Source organism: Furipterus horrens, unplaced genomic scaffold (genome assembly GCF_987537825.1).
Source record: "Furipterus horrens unplaced genomic scaffold, mFurHor1.1.pri manual_scaffold_3, whole genome shotgun sequence".
NCBI lineage: Eukaryota > Metazoa > Chordata > Mammalia > Chiroptera > Furipteridae > Furipterus > Furipterus horrens.
This window is the reverse complement of record NW_028327173.1, coordinates 87529412-87548946: the sequence shown is the minus strand read 5'-3', so window position 1 is coordinate 87548946 and position 19535 is coordinate 87529412. Positions and strand designations below refer to the sequence as shown.

General features: G+C 40.0%; 1 non-coding gene and 1 pseudogene across 1 annotated transcript; one reads left to right on the top strand and one right to left on the bottom strand.

Moving 5' to 3' along the window:
* Window positions 1–4585: 4585 nt before the first annotated feature.
* On the bottom strand, window positions 4586–4691 carry LOC150015457 (U6 spliceosomal RNA). Its single transcript, XR_016510182.1, has one exon. It is a non-coding gene; the product is annotated as a U6 spliceosomal RNA (small nuclear RNA).
* Window positions 4692–16223: 11532 nt separating this feature from the next.
* Window positions 16224–17129, top strand: LOC150015456 (sentrin-specific protease 7 pseudogene; annotated as a pseudogene).
* The last annotated feature ends 2406 nt before the right edge of the window (window positions 17130–19535 follow it).

The following is a 19535-nucleotide window of genomic DNA, read 5'->3' as shown; positions in this document are numbered from 1 at the left end:
GAACAGGAATAAATTTTAAAAGTGCAGGACTGATAACAACCTACGACTTCTGGGAACAATTTTCCCAGAGAGCCTTTGTCAGCTTCTGGGAGGGAGGCCTTTCGCTTGTCTTCCCAACCTTGTCCACAGGACCTACCCACTTTTTTTCTCTCTGTGAGACAGAACTAAAGGTTAGGGAAACGGCCATCTTCCCTTGAAGGACAGAAGGAAGGGAACCTGTATGTCTGTCATTCTCACTATCTGACGGAAACTTCATCTATTTGTAGGATCCTTATGGCAGCCTGTGACGTAGTGGACCACATTCTCCCCTCTCCCTTTCTTACAGGTATTCCACCTGTCAGATCCCCAGATAGCTCCTGTCTCAGGGGAAGCCCACCCCTCTCTCCTCCAGACTAGCATGGGATCTAAGAAGAGCGCCCCTCCCTGCCCAGGACTGGTTCAGGAATAACCCAGGGACTTAGCTGGTAATATGTGGGCAGGAAGTCTGAGAGGAAGCTCCTGAGGCAAGTTGTCTTTGTCCTGAGAGAGAGAGAGGGCAAGAAAAAATGTGGATTATTCCCTTGGACACAGCTGTAGCACCCACAACACTTGCAGCCACCTCACTGCCATCAGAGGTGATGCGGTTATGGAGCATGGAAAAGGGAAGGCCTTGATGTGATTGTGTGCTGGAGCTGCTGGGTTGATGTTGCTCAATGTGGTTGCTTTTGGCATTCGAGCAGAATGGCTTTTTTGGTGACCTTTCAGTTCACAGGCTGGCGCTCAGTCCATGGAACCACACCAGCCAGGACGAAATAAAAGCGTTTTTTAAAAATGGGATTCATTACGACACTTGACTCTACTCTCTCTCATTGGCTTCTTTAGGCTGCTTGGTCTTAGTTCTGTGCCCATTCTTCCCTTCGTTGTAGTGGCTTTGGAGTCCATCCTTCCCTTTTTCATAGCGCTGTCCCTCACCTCACATGACCCTCCTCCAGGCAATTGGCAGAGCCCTGATGGAGGAATTTTACTCAGTGCCTGCTTTGACATCAACTATGTACATCTACCAACTATGGTCCAAACTCCTCACCTTGACATAATCTGACTTTAGTCTCTTTTCCATTCCCCTCTCCTCTGTTTAGGAAGGTTTTTGTTTGTTTGTTTGTTTGTTTGTTTGTTTTTTGCAAAGCTCTCCTAGGAGCCCCTTGGGCAGGTGTGAGCTATGACAGCAAGGCCCCAAGATCCCTGCTCCAAGTGTAGCTGAGAAACTGCATTTTTATCAGTTTGACACTCTGGGATTCCCCAACATTTTGTTTGAGCAAAGAACTCCACAGCAAAATAACATCACTATCATCACTATTTTCATTACCATAACCATCATCACCATTGTTAATGTAAGAAAGGTCCAAATCTGTAGAGAATTTTTATAAGAGTTTATTTGAGCCAAACTAGCAACATGCTGGAAAGCAAGACCTCAAATGCTCCAGAGAATGACAGTTTTGCAGGTTTTTTGCACATTTGGAATTAAAGAGGGAATATAAGAAAGATTACATGAAGGTGGAAGAAAGCAAGGTTAGTTAACAGGATTATGTGCTTCCTTGGAAGTGGTTGCACCTCCCTCTAAAAAAGTGGATTACTCCCGCATTTCAAAGGTGTTTTAATCTAGGTGAATAAGAACAATGGACAGGGCTTGCTTAAAACAAAGATAATGGGCCTGTGGGGTGACTACCCACCATGACCTGCCCAGTTAGGTATTTCTGATTTATTATAGCACCCCCTTTTCTCCCACAATTCTTCCTTTTAGGTATAAATCTATCTGAAGAGCGCATTAATGATCAACCTTTCAGTCAGGGAGTGTGGTTTCACAGTACCAGGAAGGCTTATTCCTAGGAAATCTCAGTATCAACATTGTCTTGTTGAAATAGTGGATCACTGGGGTTGGGGTGATACTGTAACTATGGTATGTGAGTTGAGGCTGAATTTTCCCCAGAGGGAAAGGCAAGTAAACGGGAGTCAGTCAGGGCTTACAGCCTTTGTTGCGAATGAACACTCATCATTTCTATCCTGTGAACTATCATGATCCGAGTTTTGCCATCAGTCTTATTTTTCTGTATTTTACATCTAGTATAACATTTATGTAAGCCATAAAACATGTATTAAAGCCCTGGCTGGTGTGGCTCAATGGATTTAGCACCAGTCTGTGAACCAAAAGATCACTGGTTCAATTCCCAGTCAGGGCATGTGCCTGGGTTGCAGGCAGGGTCCCTGGTTGGAGGTATGCAAGAAGCAGCCACTCATTGATGTTTCTCTCCCTCTCTCCTTCCCTTCCCCTCTCTCTAAAACATAAATAAAATCTTTTTTTAAGAAAAAGTAATAAAGATATCCTATACATGTTCAAGTAATCATAAGCAGCTGGACTGTAAAGAAAAACCCAAAGAACAAGTTAACTTACAAATAATATCAATAGCCAATAGGTAAAGAAAATCAAACAAATGGTTTCTGAGTTCAATATCAATCTATGGATATATGGATGTCTTGGGGTAGCTGTCTACCTCTGGTGTTAGTGGCTTCTCATCCATGAGGAGTTTTTGGTGTCCATTGTAGGTGGAGGTGAGTGCCAGAGATAGGAGCAGATGCCCATTTGTGGTTAGGCGCCTGATAAGGTCCCTTTCAGTGAGGTTGGAGAGTGTCTTTTATTTTATGTTCTTTTCAATAAACAAAATATCTTGGTGGCAGTCAATGACCTCTAAGTCTTTGTCTACTGGGAGCTCACCATGAAAGGAAGTGGTTACCAATCTGGCATTTTCTTGAAGTGACTTTATCAAACCTTGACAATAGTGCAACATGTCTCCTTTCAATGGTGTAAATTCCTAAGTTCCTTCTTCTAACTTAAGTCTAGCTTAAAAGCACTATGATACATGAAGGAATGCAAAAGCTCAAAATTGGGTTTGCCAGGGAGCCTTGAAGAACCAAGTGGCTGTCCTGGGTTTCCCACAGTCCTGGCTATTCATTTAACTTACAACCATTGTTTACCCCAACAATATACATTAGGAGTTTTTTAATCCCTTATTTTATAATGCTTGCCATGCAATTTAACATGAAAGCAAATCTTCTGTGATATCATTGGCAAATATGTTTTCCCACATGGTTGGTTTCCTTTTCATCTTGCTGATGTTTTCTTTTGCTGAGCAGAAACTTTTTAGTTTGATGTAGTCCCATTTGTTTATTTTTTCCTTTATTTCTCTTGCCTTAGGGGATGTATCTGTGAAGATATTGTTACGTGGGATATCTGAAATTTTCCTGCCTATGTTTTCCTCTAGGACTTTCATGGTGTCACGGCTTACATTTATGTCTTTAATCCATCTTGAGTTTATTCTTGTGTGTGGTGTAAGTTGGTGGTCTAGTTTCTCAAAAAACTGTGATACATTTACACAATGGAATACTATGTAGCAGAAAGAAAGAAGGAACTCCTGCCATTTGCGACAACATGGATGGAACTAGAAAGAATTATGCTTAGTGAAATAAGCCAGGCAAAGAAAGCAAAATACCATATGATATCACCTAATACAGGAAACTAAAGAGCAACACAAACAAACGAACTAAATAGGCAAAGACTAGAATAGTAGTCAGTAGGGGGGAGGGGGGAGGGAGAGAAGGGGGATAAGTAAGGGAAGGGTCTAGTCAAGGAACGTGTATGAATGACTCATGGACATGGACAACGGGGAGGGATATGATTGTGGGAGAAGGGATGGGCTGGGTGGGGGGAGCAATGGGGGGAAAATGGGACAACTGTAATTAAAAAACCAAAAAATAAAATTAAAAAAAAAAAGCAAATCTTCTGAGGTGTTCCAGAGGCCCTTCTGGAACACTGAAAAGTTATTCCTACATATATTGAGATTTTTAACCTTTAAAACCTCAATTTCTACTCAAAATTAATAAGTAAACCATTAGCATTATTTAGCTTGGCAGATTTATAAAGACATTTTATAACCTCTAGAAATATAGGTGCTTTTACTATCAAATACATGTCATAATTTTAAAAACAAATGCTCTCTCAAAAAACAATAGAACATTTCATGAACAGATCCAAATTTATCTTTTAGGTTCTTTGTAATAAGAAGCCGAAAGATAGGTAAACCTATGTTCAGCAATTACGTTTTTGTTTTTTTTTTTTTTGCAAACCCAGGTACAATAAAGACATGTCTGTTTTATTTAAACCAATAATTTAAACTAGCTTTTATTTACTAAGGATTAATTCATGAAAATGTTTTGAGCTAGTTGCTAATTTCTGAGAATTTTTAAAATGCTCAACCTTTATAAGGGCTTGCCTTTGAATCAATTAATTTCAATTTATTAAATAAATTTTAACAATACCATCTGGAGGTAGAAAATAATCTCACATTTACAATATACATACACACACACAGATCTTTTAGCCATGAGAAAAATTCACTAGGTTATTAAAAACTGTTGGATTCCAATTTTATTTTGGCAATTGGGATAAGAAGATACTTACAATTTGTATCTGTACCTGACAAGTAAAGTTCGAAATGACCTCCCCCCTTTTAAAATAAGGTCAGCTGGGTTTTTTTGTTTGTGTGTGTGTTTGTTTTTAAACATGGAAAGCTTCATGAACTTACATGTCATCCTTGCTCAAGGCCATGCTAATCTTCTCTGTATCATTCCAATTTTAGTTCACGTGCTGCCTAAGTGAACACACATCAGCTGTTTTTAATACCTCAAAGAATTAAGTGCTACCTAAACTACATCACAGGTGATCCATTTACCTAAAATTTTTGAAGCTTCAAGAGAATAATTAAATATGCTTTGCATGGCTTCCAGGATGTTCCTGTGGCCAACTCTACCAACTTAGCCAGAGACATGACAGAAAGGTACAGGGCCACAGTCCACAGCAGTACCTGAAGGTGTCCTACAGCACTGTGACAGGCAGCTCCCAGGATCCCAGGGATCTCTGCTCCTGGTAGTCACGTGGTAAGAAAAAAAAAAATCTTTTCTTCTATTCTGCTAGGTTCTACAGCTTGGGCCCTAGAAATTAAGCTGTCAAAAGACGGGAAATGGAAGAAAACAATTTCTTCACACACGCAGCAAGGCATTCACACAGGAGAAATTCAGTGATGACTAATTCAAAGGGATAATTAAAATTTGGGTTTTTATATCATCTTTACAAAGAAGAATACACTTGTGAAGAAGTAACAAGACAAAGGAAAAGGGGTTTATACTTTTAAGAATGGAAAACCGTGGGGAGGTAAATATATAGGGGAAACTAATGGAAGACAAGGTTGGTTTTAGTAAGTTTTGTTATATAGATTCCTTCAGTGCTGTCTCTGAGCTGGTAAGAGCCTGGAGTCCTCTCTGGTGATTAAGAGTCTAATAGTCATCCTCTTCCTGGTAGGGAGAACAGAAGCTTTTACCAATGGAATTCTATGTTCTGTGTTCAGCCAGACAGGAGGAAGGCAGAGAGCTTTTTTTTCTCTGTCTTCAGTTTGTTAATATTCTTCAGCTCATAATAATCCTCACCCCAAAATGGCATTTTCTAGTGTGGCCTATTCTGTTTCCTGCCAATGTTCTGTGTGATTCCCTCTGTGGGCAGGGCCCACCTACTGAATAGCAATGGGATGTTACTTCTGTGGTTGGGTCTCCTACTGACACTCTAAAGAAAGTCATCTGTTGTGTTGTGAGATGCTCTGGAGAGGCTTATGTGGAATGAAACTTTTTTTCTTAATACAATTTTTATCAAATTCTTGTGTTTGTAGGCACAAATTATATGATACATCTTTTACAGGTGAAATGTGAAAGACACTTGATAACGGTTTTCCAAAATTTTTGTACAAAAATAAGGAAAAGGTATTTTAGAGGCATTTAAGGCAGTTATTCAAACATTATGTTTTCTGGATTTTGTGGTATTTGGTGTAGGTTAGGTTTTAAAATTTTATATTTTGTTGTTTATTTCCTCTCAATAAATATTTGTTTTCTAACCTATTTTTGACTTGAAATTTTATAATCATTTTCTTTTTTAAATTATATTTTATTGATTATGCTATTACAGTTGTCCTGATTTTTCTTCCTATGCCCCCCTCCCCAGCACCCCTCACTCCCTCAGGAAATCCCCACACCACTGTTCATGACCAATGGGTCATGTGTATAAGTTCTTTGGCTACTCCATTCCCTATACTGTACTTTACATCCCCATGACTATTCTGTAACTACCAATTTGTACTCCTTAATCCCCTCACCTCTTCACCCATTCCCCCACATCCCTCTCCTATCTGGCAACCATCAAAACCCTCTCTGTATCCATGATTCTGTCTCTTTTCTTCTTGTTTGCTTAGTTTGTATTTTTAGATTCATTTGTTGATAAGTAAGTATTTATTGCCATTTTATTTTTGATAGTTTTGATCTTATCCTTAAATAAGACCTTTTAACATTTCATATAATGGTTTGGTGATGATGAATTTCTTTAGTTTTTTTTTTTTTTTTTTTTTTTGTCTGGGAAGCTCTTTATCTGTCCTTCAATTCTAAATGATAGCTTTTCGGTGTAGAGCAATCTTGGCTGTAGATCCCTACTTTTCATGAGTTTGAATATTTCCTGCCAGTCCCTTCTAGCCTATAGTTTCTTTTGAGAAATCATCTGACAGTCTTATGCAAACTCTCCTGTAGGTACCTAACTTCTTTTCTCTTGCCGCTTTTAAGAGTCTCGGTTAATCTTTAACCTTTGGCATTTTAATAATGATGGGTCTTGAAGTGGACCACTTTGCATCCATCTTGTTTGGGACCCTCTGTGCTTCCTGGACTTGCATGTTTATTTCCTTCACCAAATTAGGGAAGTTTTCTTTCATTATTTTTTCAAATAGATTTCCAATTTCTTGCTCTTTCTGTTCTCCTTCTGGCACCACTATGATGTGAATGTTGGACCTCTTGAATTTGTCCCAGAGGCTGCTTATAATACCCTAATTTTTTTTTGCATTGTTTTTAATTCTTGTTCTCATTGGTTGTGTTTTGCTTCCTTATGTTCCATATCATTGATTTAATTCTTGCTTCATCCACTCTACTGTTGTTTCCCTATAAATTTGTTCTTTACTTCAATCAGTGTATCCTTCATTTCTGACTCAATCTTTTTTATGCTGTTGAGGTCCTCACTAAGTTCCTTGAACAACCTTACAACCAGTGTTTTGAACTCTGCACCTGATAGATTGCTTATCTTCAATTAACTTAGCTCTTTTTCTGGAGTTTTGATCTGTTTTTCCTTTGGGCCATGTTTCTTTGTTCCTTCATTTTGGCAGCCTCCCTGGGTTTGTTTCTATGTATTAGGTAGAACTGCTTTACTCTGTGTCTAGGTAGTGTGGCTTAATGTAGTAGGTGTCCAATAGAGTCCAATGGCACAGACTTCCCTATCACCCAGGCTGGGTACTGGAGGTGCAGCCTCTGTGTGGGCTGAGTACACCTCCTCTTGTAGTTGAGACTTATTTGCTGTTGGAAGGTCAATGGGAGGGATTTACCCAGGCCAGTCAGCTGCAAGGATTGGCTGTGACCACTTACCACTAACCACCACTCCCAGTGGAGGATCAGCGGTGCAGGAGCAGGGTGGTGGAATGCCAACATGCTCTGTAGCTGTCCACTGGGTGTACTGGCCCTGGGATTTCCCAGGTGGTGCAGGCCAAGATCAGCCCCCACCTGTGTTTTGCCTGGGGCCACCCTGTCTGAGCCAGAAAGCAATCTGAGATGGCTGCTACTTGTGCTGGACTTTGAGATTCCCAGGCAAAACCAAGCTGTGAGTCTAGGCTGGCTGCTGCAAGTGCCCAGCCTAGGGCTCACTGAGGCCAGCAGTTGCTTGTTTGAGAGGCTTTGTGAAGCATGAGCCAGGACCAGCCATTCATAAGTTGGATGGGCTCATAAATTTGGTCAGATGGAGTCTGGGGAATTCCAAGGCCTGTCAAACAGTGTTAACCAGGTTGATAGAGTCTCAGATATGGCACCAACTTGCAAGCTCTGTTGGGGGAGGGTTTAGAAAAGGGACAATGGCCTCTGCTCACCTTGATGCCAGACACTTCAGTTTCTCCCTGTATACCACTGGTGCCTTTCAAGCTGCTATTCCAGTGCTGGAGCTCAAAGGGAGGGAGTCTGAGTAAGTGGGTCTGTGTGTGGGTTCTTTAAGAAGAACTGCTTGGGGCTCCAGCAGTTTCTTCCACCAACTGAATCTCCACTGGTTTTTGCAGCTAGAAGTTGTGGGGACTTATATTCCTGGATCTGAAACCCTGGGCGGGGGGCGGGGGGGTGGGGTGGGGTGGAGAGAGTCCTCACTCCTGAGATATCCCTCCTGAATTTGTATCCACCACATGTGGGTGTGGAACCAGCCCATTTCACGTCTGCACCCCTCCTACCAGTCTGGATGGATGTGGTTTCTTTAATTCTGTAGTTGTCAGACTTCCATTCAACTTGATTTCTGATGATTCAGAGTGATGGTTGGTCTACATTTTAGTTGTAACTTTGATGTGGTTGTGCAAAGAGGCGATCTCTGTCTGCCTGTGACAACATCTTGACCAGAAGTCTCTCTATAATCTTTTTCTTAAAAAAGACTCTCACCCTCCACAATTATATAAATTTCAACCCCATATAACTGGATCTACCTTTTCTTTTTAATGGTTCTGTTTTTATATAAAGTGTTGATGTTTTGTTTCTCATGGATCCCTTGTATTAATTTTATTTTTTAAATATTTATTTTGATTGCTGAATTTTTTGGTGCCCCCGTATTTTTGGGTCTTAAGCAACCATCTAACTTGTCCCAGCTGAGTCCTGGCCATGTTTATTGGAGGCATTTGGGAAGTAACCTGAGGTACAGCTCCTTTCTCAGCAGCCTTTCCTGACTCCTTGGGTTACAGTTTAGTTTAAAGTGATTTTTAAAAAATTTAATATATATCATTTACCTGTATATGCATAAAGTATCACCGAAAAGTTATCCAAACAACTTTGGGGGAGGCAAATGGGAATGTCAAGGAAGAGGCTTGCTGGAGAGACTTGCCTTAGAAAATGTATTTTTAAATGTTTTCCTTAGGAAAATTTCTTAAGTTAAATATGTATTTTTTCCTATTACAAAAGCAATAACTGTTCATATGGAAAAAAATAGAAAATACAGGTAAAGTAGGGCACAAAATATAAACATCCTCATCATTCAGCAATAATTCTGTTAGTTTATATCATAGTGTTTATCTTTTTCTATCTGCCTCATTTTTATTCCTGCAAACTCAGTGTTTATTGCCTGCTTCTCTGCCATGCTTCTTACCATTGGTTCTGACTTGGTTGGTTCTGGCTTATTTCCAAATCTTATCTCAGTTAGCATATCTATGCTTAGAGAACAGAGACTGTGTCTAACTGGTCTTTGTAACTTTCCTGGAGTATGAGATAGGAGGCTTAGTCTGAACTAAAGACCTGGGAGAGAGAATCCCTGAGTTTAGACCTCAGGACCACCATTTCTGCAAGTTGCATGACCTCTCTGAGCTGTAGTTTCTTTATCTGTGAAATGGGATAACGTTAGTGCCTTCCTAAAGAGGAATGCTGTATCACAGAGCCCAGCATATGTATGTGCACAGTAATTGTTTTCTATTATTACCCATTACCATAGTGCTTTCACTTATTATGCATGCACACTGTGTGCCAGACACTCTTCTAGATGCTGGAGACACAGCAGGCAACAAAACGGACACAAATTCCTGCCTCAGGGAGCTTATATTTTAGTGTCCAGGAGTGGAAGACAAACACCGTATAAAAACAAACAGCCCTGGCTGGTGTGGCTCAGGGAATTGAGTGCCAGCCTGCAAACCACAGGGTCCCAAGTTCAATTCCCAGTCAGGGCACATGCCTGGGTTTCAGGCCAGGTCCACAGTTGGGGGTGTGCGAGAGGCAGCCCATCCATGTATCTCTTGCATCATTACTGTTTCTCTCACTCTCTTTCTCCCTCCTTTCCCTCTCTCTAACAATAGCTAAGTAAAATCTTTAAAACAAAAACAAAAATATAAAATATAAGCATACCTCATAACAATGCTACTGTGGGAAATATAAAGCCTTGCACATAGTAGGTACTCAGATGTGTTAATTGAGTTGTTTTCTTTCTCCTAGCTTCCCTTTGTCCCCACTCTCTCTGTTACAAGATCCCCTTTCCAATGTGATTAAATGTCTGTGGCGCCTGATCTCTCAGGATGGGCTGTGGATCTGGGTGTATAATTGCAAAGGGCAGCAGCATGGAAGAACCAAGCCCAGAGGTCATGCGGCATTTGTACCTATGACATGGGAAACACCACAGGTGTTTTGACGTGAGTTTTCTTCCGGATGATCACACTGTTGTACTCTAAAGTTTGTACTCGTTTGTGATCAATATCTCTGCTCTGTGAAGTCAGGACAGTAAACAGAGGCTCTCAGGCACTGTGTGGGGGCGGGGTTGGGAGACGCTGACCGGACAGTGTGGCAGTGCTCGTGACCCCTGCGTGAGTGCCTGCAAGCCGGGTCTCCTGTCCTAGACCTTTCTGGCCGCTGTTATAGGAACCTTGCCCTGGGTTTATCTTTTCTCTGCTTTCTCCTGAACACATTGTCGTGACACCTCAAAACCCATTAGAGCCTCAACTTGGACCTCACACAGTGTGTGGGCCCAGAGACACTATTGTAAGGCAAACATGTATTTGTAAATAAAACGAAGACCAATGCTGGGGATCGAATGTATAAGCCCAAGCCTTGCATAAATCAGAGTGTGGGAAACTGGGATTTCTTTTTAAAAAGGAAAAAAAAAAGAAAACTTGGAGCATATCTACCATTGTAATAAATGTAGGGTCTTTCTGTGAGAATTTAAATATTTGGAAGTTAACTTATTACTGCAATATCCCCACATCCAAGCATAACATATTTATTAGTTCACACAAATTTTAAACCCTCATACTGTATATTCATATTCAATCATTTTATTTTTTAAAAGATTTTCTTTATTTATTTTTAGAGAGAGGGGAAGGGAGGGAGAAAGAAAGGGAGAGAAACATCAATGTGTAGTTGCCTCTTGCGCACCCCCAACTGGGGACTTGGCGTGCAACTCAGGCGTGTGCCCTGACTGGGAATCAAACCGGTGACCCTTTGGTTCACAGGCCAGTGCTCAATCCACTGAGCCGCACTAGCCAGGACCATATTTAATAATTTTATTATTCCATTATTATGAGGGTTAAAACTTCTCAATACAGATTGTTTGTTACAAACTGGCATTGAATTTGTTTTAATACTGCTTACTTTGTGTGTATCAGTTAACCTTAAGTTGATTAAAATTTTAAATTTTTCCTTTTTTCAAAACATAAAGTTTTCTACAAGAAGCAAAAAACAAATAGTGAATTGCTCTGTAGGGTGATCAGCTTCCAAAATAGTTCCCAGTGATCAGTCTCCTGCTATTCATGCTTTTCCCACAACCTGTGTTAATTAACAAGAGGTTGTGAAAGTGACTGTGTGGGACTTGAGGCTAGGTGGTAAAAGACACTACGGGTTCCCCGTCTCTCTCCTGGACTACTTGCTTTGGGGAAACCAGTCCCCATGTTGTGAGAACACTTAAGCAGCCCTGTGGAGCAACCAGCATCTGTTTGCCAGTCATGCGGGCTGGCATGGAAGTAGATCTAAGCCTTCAGACGACTGTAGGCTTCTTCATTCCAACTTCATGAGAAATGGATTCAGAACGACTCAACTAAGCCACTCCCAATATTTTACTGTTTACAGAAACAGTAAAATATTAAATGTTTGTTATTGTTTCGTGCTACTAAATTTGAAGTAATTTTGTTACATAGCAATAATGCGTTATATGTACTTAAATGTAAAAATGCATAAGAAATGTCTAGAAAGATGCATATGGGGAATGTGGTGAACTCAGAGGAGGTGGAGTAGTAACAAGGAAATGAATATTGTATGTTTCAATTATATAATTAAAAAGAGTTTTTTCCCAAATCAATACATATCTTTTATTGCATCTTTAAAACATCACAAATAAACCTGAGGAATCTTCTGACATCTTGCTGCTTCGGTAGCTGGACAACTTCGATCTTATTTATCAGCCTGCTAAACTGTTCCTTTTTCAGAAGCATAGATACCATTCAAAATTTTTCTAATATCCTTGTTTTTAACTGTTGTGGATTTTTGAACCCAAGCAGCTGATTTGACACAAGTTCAATATCATCTCCTTCAAGAATTAACTTATTATTCTGGTTTTGAGATATTGAACAAGCAATGCCTGATGTCATCCGAACCCTGAGGATGTATTTTTCACCTAAGAAATTTCAAGAGAACCATTCTGAATAACAACATTGATGGGAAAGTGAGTGTACACAGACCTCATCTTGTAACAGAAGCCCCTTGATCATGTTCTGTACAGGACAACAGGCAGTGTGAACAGTGGCAAGTTCCTTTCTATTTCCCCACCATTTGTCAACCCAGAGCCTCTTCTTTTTTTTTTCCAAGGAGAGTAAGTTCTACATTGATGGGATTGAAGCCTCTCTGCAGGGTGTTTGCCTTTAGAGTGATGTAGACATTTTCTGAAATGCAACAGTCTGGTTGTGAGAATTGTCTTCATCCTCACAGTAGATGTGGCACAGAGCTAATTTAAAGTAAATTTAGCTCTGGATAGTGTGGCTCAGTGGATTGAGCACTGGCCTGCAAACTGAAAGGTTACTGGGTCAATTCCCTGTCAGGGCACATGCCTGCATTGCAGACCAGGTCCCTAGTTGGGGGCGTACGAGAGGCAACTGATTGATGTTTCTCTCACACATCAATGTTTTTCTCCCTCTCTTTTCCCCTCCCTTCCCCTCTCTCTGAAAAATAAATAAAATCTTTAAATAAATAAATAAATTTAAAGGCAAAACTTGAGCACCATATGATTTCACTCATATATGGACTCTAATGAACAAACTGAACTAACAAGCAAAATAGAGGCAGGCTCAGAGAGCAGGCTGACAGCTCTGGGAAGGGTTATGGGTTGGAGAGATAAAAGCAAAAAAGGAAAAAAAGAGAAAAGAACTCATGGACCAAGCCAACAGCAAGGTAGTTGTGGAGTGGGAGGACAGTGGATGGAGATAGGAGAAGGTATGGGGGGATAAATAGTGATGGAAAAAATAAATATATAAACGCAAAACTTGAAATCAACCAAAATGTCCCTCAGTAGGTGAATGAACAAATAGATAAATTGTGGTATGTCCACACAATGAAATATTATTCAGCAATTTAAAAAACTATAAAGCCACAGAAAGACATGAAGAAACCTTAAATGCATATTGCTAAGTGAAAGAAGCCAACTTGAAAAGGCTATATACTGCATGATCCCAACTATATGACATTCTGGAAAAGATAGAACTATGGACACGGTAAAAAGATGAGTGTTGCCAGGGATTGGGGGGAGGGATGAGTAGACAGAGCACAGAGGATTTTTAGGGCAGTAAAACTATTCTGTATGATGCTATAGTGATGGATACATGTCATTATATATTGTCAAAGTTCACGAACTTACAACACAAAGAACCCTAATTTAAACTATGGCCTTTAGTTAATAATAATGTGTCACTATTGGTTTGTCAGTTGTTACAAATGTGTCACAGTGATGCAGATGTTAATAATAGGGAAAACAGGATGGGGAGAGGGGTAGGAGACTCTCTATTTTCTACTCAATTTTTATCTAAACCTAAAACAGCTCTAAAAAATAAAGTCTACTAATTATTTTTAAAATAAATATAATTTAAAAGATGAATAACAATAAATATACAAACACAGATATCATGTCTAATTTGCCAGAGAACAAAGTTAGAGCCAGCTAGAAGAGCAACTTCATCAGAGAAGCAGCTTCCACTGAACCACTGCCCGCAGGTCAAGTTCCTTCACCGGGAGGCCATGTGTGGCCAGCCAGTTCCTTAGAACCTGGACATGACCTTCCTTGGTCAGGTTACCAACATGCTGGCCTGAAGAGAGAGATGAAGAAGACTGTTCAAGATCTGAGGAAAGTGGTGCAACCAGAGGGCACACCCTTTCTGACGTCAGAAGAATAGTAGGGGAGGTATACCTAGAGAGGTTGGGCAATAATATAGGGATTTGCCTAGTCATGGGAGATGGCTCCCCCATCATGGTCCACAGAGGTGCCCACACTGGTGGGACCTGGTGGGAGGAAATGGCTTGCAATCAATTGTCCTGTGAATATCACTCATTCATAGAACAAATACCTCTCTGGGCCAGGCCCAGTGCTAGTGCAGAGGTACAGAGGTGAGCCGGCCAAAGTGCCCAGGAACAAAGAGTTTATATTCTGATGGGGCTCAGAACATGTCAAAACACCCAAGTGGGTAACATAATGTCCTCTAATAATGATAACTGCTATGAGAAAAATAAAATAGGAAAAAGAAGTAGGGAGCACAGGTCCAGGGGAGGGTCCCATGATAGAAACAGCATCAGGGAAGGCCTGCGGACTGGAAATGGAAGGTGGATTAATGTACTTTCTACGGATTCCAGTCTCCCCAGAGTAGCACCTTGTTCTCCATCAGGGGTACAGTGGATAAATAAAGCCCAGCCTCAGCCATTTCCCACTGCACTGAGGTGCCTTGTGGGGCTAAGACTCTTGGACTTCACGGGCTTCCCTGTCTGGATGCCATTCGAAATGCCATTCTGAAAGAAAATCTCAGCTTACCCTATTTCAAAATTCCTACTCTGGATGACCTTGTATTGAAGTGAAATTGAGAAAGGAGACAGAGAGACAGAAATGAACTCATCGGAGGCTGGTTTATGGGCAAGCAGTTCCAGAGTCCTGGTGATAGACTGGCCACACCTCCTCTTCCATGACCATGGGACATCATCCCCACATGGGTCCTTCCAAGGTCTGGTTCTGTGTGACTTTCTCCTTCCCTTCTCCTGCTGGCTGTGCCAGGCTTTGTTTTGCTCCAAATTCAGCAGTTATTCTCATTGGAGATCACAGATTCTAAAATGTGCCACTTCAGCCATGATGATATGATTTCAGGAATCAACTAATGGATCCAGGCACCCATGTACCATTTGCACAGAGACTCATCTGGGTGACAAGTGAGGGTAGGTTTTTTTCCCCCCTGTTTGTTTGTGTTTTTTATAACCATCCTTACAAAGGATGAGCTTTCAGCAGAAGGATGAGGTGCAGATGGGCAACCCTTGGCAGCTCAGCCAGCAAGGCTCCCCTGCTTCCAGTTGTGGGGCTTGGTCGATAGGTCCAGCTATGCTTACCTCAAGCCTTTCTTAAGAAGAAATGGTGTATTAAATAAAACAGTGTTGGGAGAAGAAAAATACAGAGATATCATGAGATTAAGGAGAAATAATTACTAAGAAGTTAAAATAATAGTATTTTAAACCAGGAGAATAGAGAAGAAAAAAGCAAATTATCAATCAGTATTAAACATCCTACTTTGATACAAAAGTACCAGAGTTAATTATACAAAAGTTGAGCAATACACACATAGGAGAAACTTCCATTTCCAGAGAATTACAAATATTATAATGACCTCCGTATGGTGTAAATATTTAGTACCCGGGTGTTGATTCTCTCACAGTGTTCATTTCTCCAAGAAGTTTGTAATTCTTTGTGTGTAAACCCATTTTTTGTGGGAGTTCTGTAAGCCCTAGGTGGGAAAGTGTTGCTACACTACAGGAAAGCATAAGATTTCCTTCTGCCAGTGTCTCTGTGGGTTCCAATGGTCATGAACCTGTTTTTGTGTTAATTTCTCAGCCTTCGGTGCTTGGACCATGCAAGTAGTTAGATACAAATCCCATCCACCTCACCATCACATATGGCCCAGACCTCTCATCATTCCTCATGCAGCAAAGCTCAGGAGAAGGGACATGCTTCCTCAGCACTTCCAGCTGACGGGACATGGACCACACCTTTTAAATCCTGAGCCTTACCCTGGCTGGTGGCTCAGTGGACTGAGTGTTGGCCTGTAAACCCAAAGGTCACCGGTTCAATTCCTGGTCAGGGCACATGCCTGGCATTTGATGTTTCTCTCTCCCTTTTTCTCCCTCCCTTCCCCTCTCTCTAAAAATGAATAAATTTTTTTTCTTTTTAAGTAAAATAAATCCTGGACCTTGGTCCCAGCCTGGGGATGGCATGCAGCCCAAACACTTTATTTTTGACACAAAAGGTTTATGTTTCATTCATTCAAACTTTGTTATCTAATTTTTAAAAGGGAGAACAATGGCAGCTACTGCAGCTTCAACTGCAGAAGATGGACAAGGGGAAGGCTGGACGAGGTGAGCCTTCATCTGAAATTGTCACAGAAGGAAATAGGAAAGAGTTTTCACCTTCTAAGTTACATAAGACAACAAAGAAGTTAAATGCAAAACCAAAAGATGTTAGTGTTAAATCACCACTATCCAAACTCAGAGGCTCAGAATGATGGGAGCCCCCTTTGCAGGGGTGGGAAAGAAGGCTAAGAAACAAGGTCTTATCACTAGATTATAAAAGTAAAAAAGGTGTCCGTGGGTGTCCTATCACTTAATAAGACAGCATCAGAAAGACAACTCAAATTTATGTTGACAAATGTCATATGGATGGATTTAGGATGAAAATTTAGAAAGACCCTACCTAGAAATGATGCTAATTTATGTGATGCCAACAAGGTGCAGTCAGACTCATTGCCTTCAACTTCTGTTGACAGTCTAGAGACTAGTCAAAAATTAGAACCTCTTCATCAAAGCCTTAATTTATCTGAAAGAATACCCAGAGTTATATCGACAAATGTCCTGGGAACAGAGTCAGGAAAAAGATACATGAAGACCTCTCCTATTACTGAGGCCAGTGTGCATGAACTTGCAATCAAAGCAGCTTTCTTCAGCATCCAATTACAGCCTAGAATACTGTCAAAATTTAAATTATCACTAGAGCTTCTTTTTACCTGAAAGGGGTTCTCTACCAGGTAAGACAGTGGATAAGAATTATTCAAAGCTGGTTGCAACATACCAAAGAAAAGAGAAGAAGTGATGAAGGCATTTCTCTTGTACTGCCTGATACTCAGTCTAAAGACCTTAGTAACGGAAGCAGAGGTTGTGATCATCTTGAGGAGGGGAGCAGAAACAAGGATGGTACATATTCTGATTCAAAAATAAAACCTACTGTATACTGGCACCCTTAACCCTTGTGTTGTTCAAGGGTCAACTCTATTGCATAATGATTCCCATAGTAAATCCACATGCATTCCCATACTAAGTTATAAAAATTATTTTCCTTGTGTTTAGGACTCTTAAGAAATCCTCTCTTAACAACACTTTTTAATAAGAGGTTTTATTTATTTATTTTTGAGAGAGAGGAAGGTAGGGAGAAAAAGGGGAAGAGAAACATTGATGTGTAAGAGAAACATCAATCGGTGGCCTCTCACAAGCCCCCAACTGGGGACCAGGCTGACAATCCAGGCATGTGCCCTGATCAGGAATTGAATCTGTGACCCTTCTTTACCCATTTATCTATGACACTTAGGTCATTTCCATATCTTGGCTATTGTAAATAATGCTGCAGTGAACATGGCAGTGTGCATATTTTTTCTGAAATAGTTTTTTTTTTTTTTCCCCTTTGGATAAATACCCAGAGTGGAATTGCTGGATCATATGGTAATTCTATTTTTAAGTTTTGAGGAGCCTTCATGCTGTTTTCCATTGGGGCTGCACCAACTTATGTTCCCACCAAGAGTTCACAAGTGTTCTCTTTTCTTCATATCCTCAACAACACTTACGTCTTATCTTTTTGAAAATATTTATTCTAACAGGTGTGAGGTAATATGTTATTGTGGTTTTGATTTGCATTTTAATAATTAGTAATTCAAGCACCTATTCATGTACCTGTTGGCCACCTGTATGTCTTCTTTGGAAAAATACTTATTTAGTTTCTCTACTCACTTCTTATTTATTTAGTTTTTTGCTATTAAAAAAAAAAGGGAAATTGTTTTTTCTCCAACTTAAAAAATACACTTTATACACTTTGTAAAGCATGTAATTGTCTAACCACTATGCTGTACACCTGAAACTAATACAAAATAATATGGTGTGTAAACTAATTGAAAAATAAAAATAGTCCACTTTATGAGATATAATTTACAAGGGATGCATGTGTATTTTATCCAGGATTAATCCATGTGTTTGTAGCAGAATAGGGACTATAATTCACATACCGTACAATTCACCCATTTAAAATGTAAAATGCAATGGTTTTTAGTGTATTCACAGATGTGTGCAGCCATTACCGCAGTTCATTTTAGAATATTTCCATCAATTCAAAGACAAAAACAAACTCTTACCCTTTAGCTATTGTTAATGAACACACATTTGACCTGTTTAAGCCTAGCAAGTTAAAAGTTTGGGATACAACTAATATTTCTATCTTTGTCTCATTTGTGTTATAAATAGAATAAACCCTCTTTATTTTAGAGTTGTTCATTCTTTTACATGAAAAAAAGGGACAAAAATGCAATAAAAAATTCAAATTAATAGTGAAATCATGCTCTCCAGGCAGAGAAGGCAGTTCAGCCAGAACTGAACTGTTGACTGAAAGTCAGTTCTCATACAGGAGATGAGATATTTTTTCATTACCATACATGAAACGTGGTTTATGGGTGTTAGAGAACACCATAGAAAGTACACACTGTACTTTCCTGGTGCAAGAAAATTGACAACTGCTAATAGATCATGTTTGGGATAAAGGAGACAAAAAGCTAAAGTCTGAGAAATAAGTTAGCATCATGAAAATAGAAGGATCGAAGGATTAAGAATAAATTAAACATTAAGGACTTAAAAGTAAAATAACACCAAAAAATAAAGACTTACTTTTGTTTTAAATAATGAAAGTAAAAATTCAGGGCAAGGGAGAGAAATGTACTTTTTTTTTAAAGGTATATTTTATTGATTATGTTGTTACAGTAGTTCCATTTTTTTCCCCTTTACTCCCCTCTGCCCAGTAACCCCCTTTCCTCAAGCAATCCCACCCCCCTTAGTTCATGTCCATGGGTCATGCATATAAGTTCTTTGGCTTCACCCTTTCCTACATTATTCTTAACTTCCCCCTGTCTATTTTGTACCAACCAATTATGCTTCTTAATCCCTTCACCATTTCCCTCTTTCTCCCCCTCCCCCCTCCCAGCTGACAACCCTCCAAATGATCCCCATACCTGTGATTCTGTTCCTATTCTGGTTTGCTTAGTTGGATTTTGTTTTTATTTTTTAGATTCAGTTGTTGATAGTTGTGAGTTTGTTGTCATTTTATTATTCATAGTTTTGATCTTCTTTGTCTTAAGTAAGTCCCTTTGACATTTCATATAATTATGGCTTGGTGATGATGAACTCCTTCAGCTTCACCTTGTCTGAGAAGCACTTCATCTGCCCTTCCATTCTAAATGATAGCCTTGCTGGATAGAGTAATCCTGGTTGCAGGTTGCTTTTCATCACATTGAATACTTCTTGCCAGTCCCTTCCTGCCTGCAAAGTGTCCTCTGAGAAATCGGCTGACAGTCCTATAGGAACCCACTGTGGGCAACTCTCCGCTCCTCTCTTGC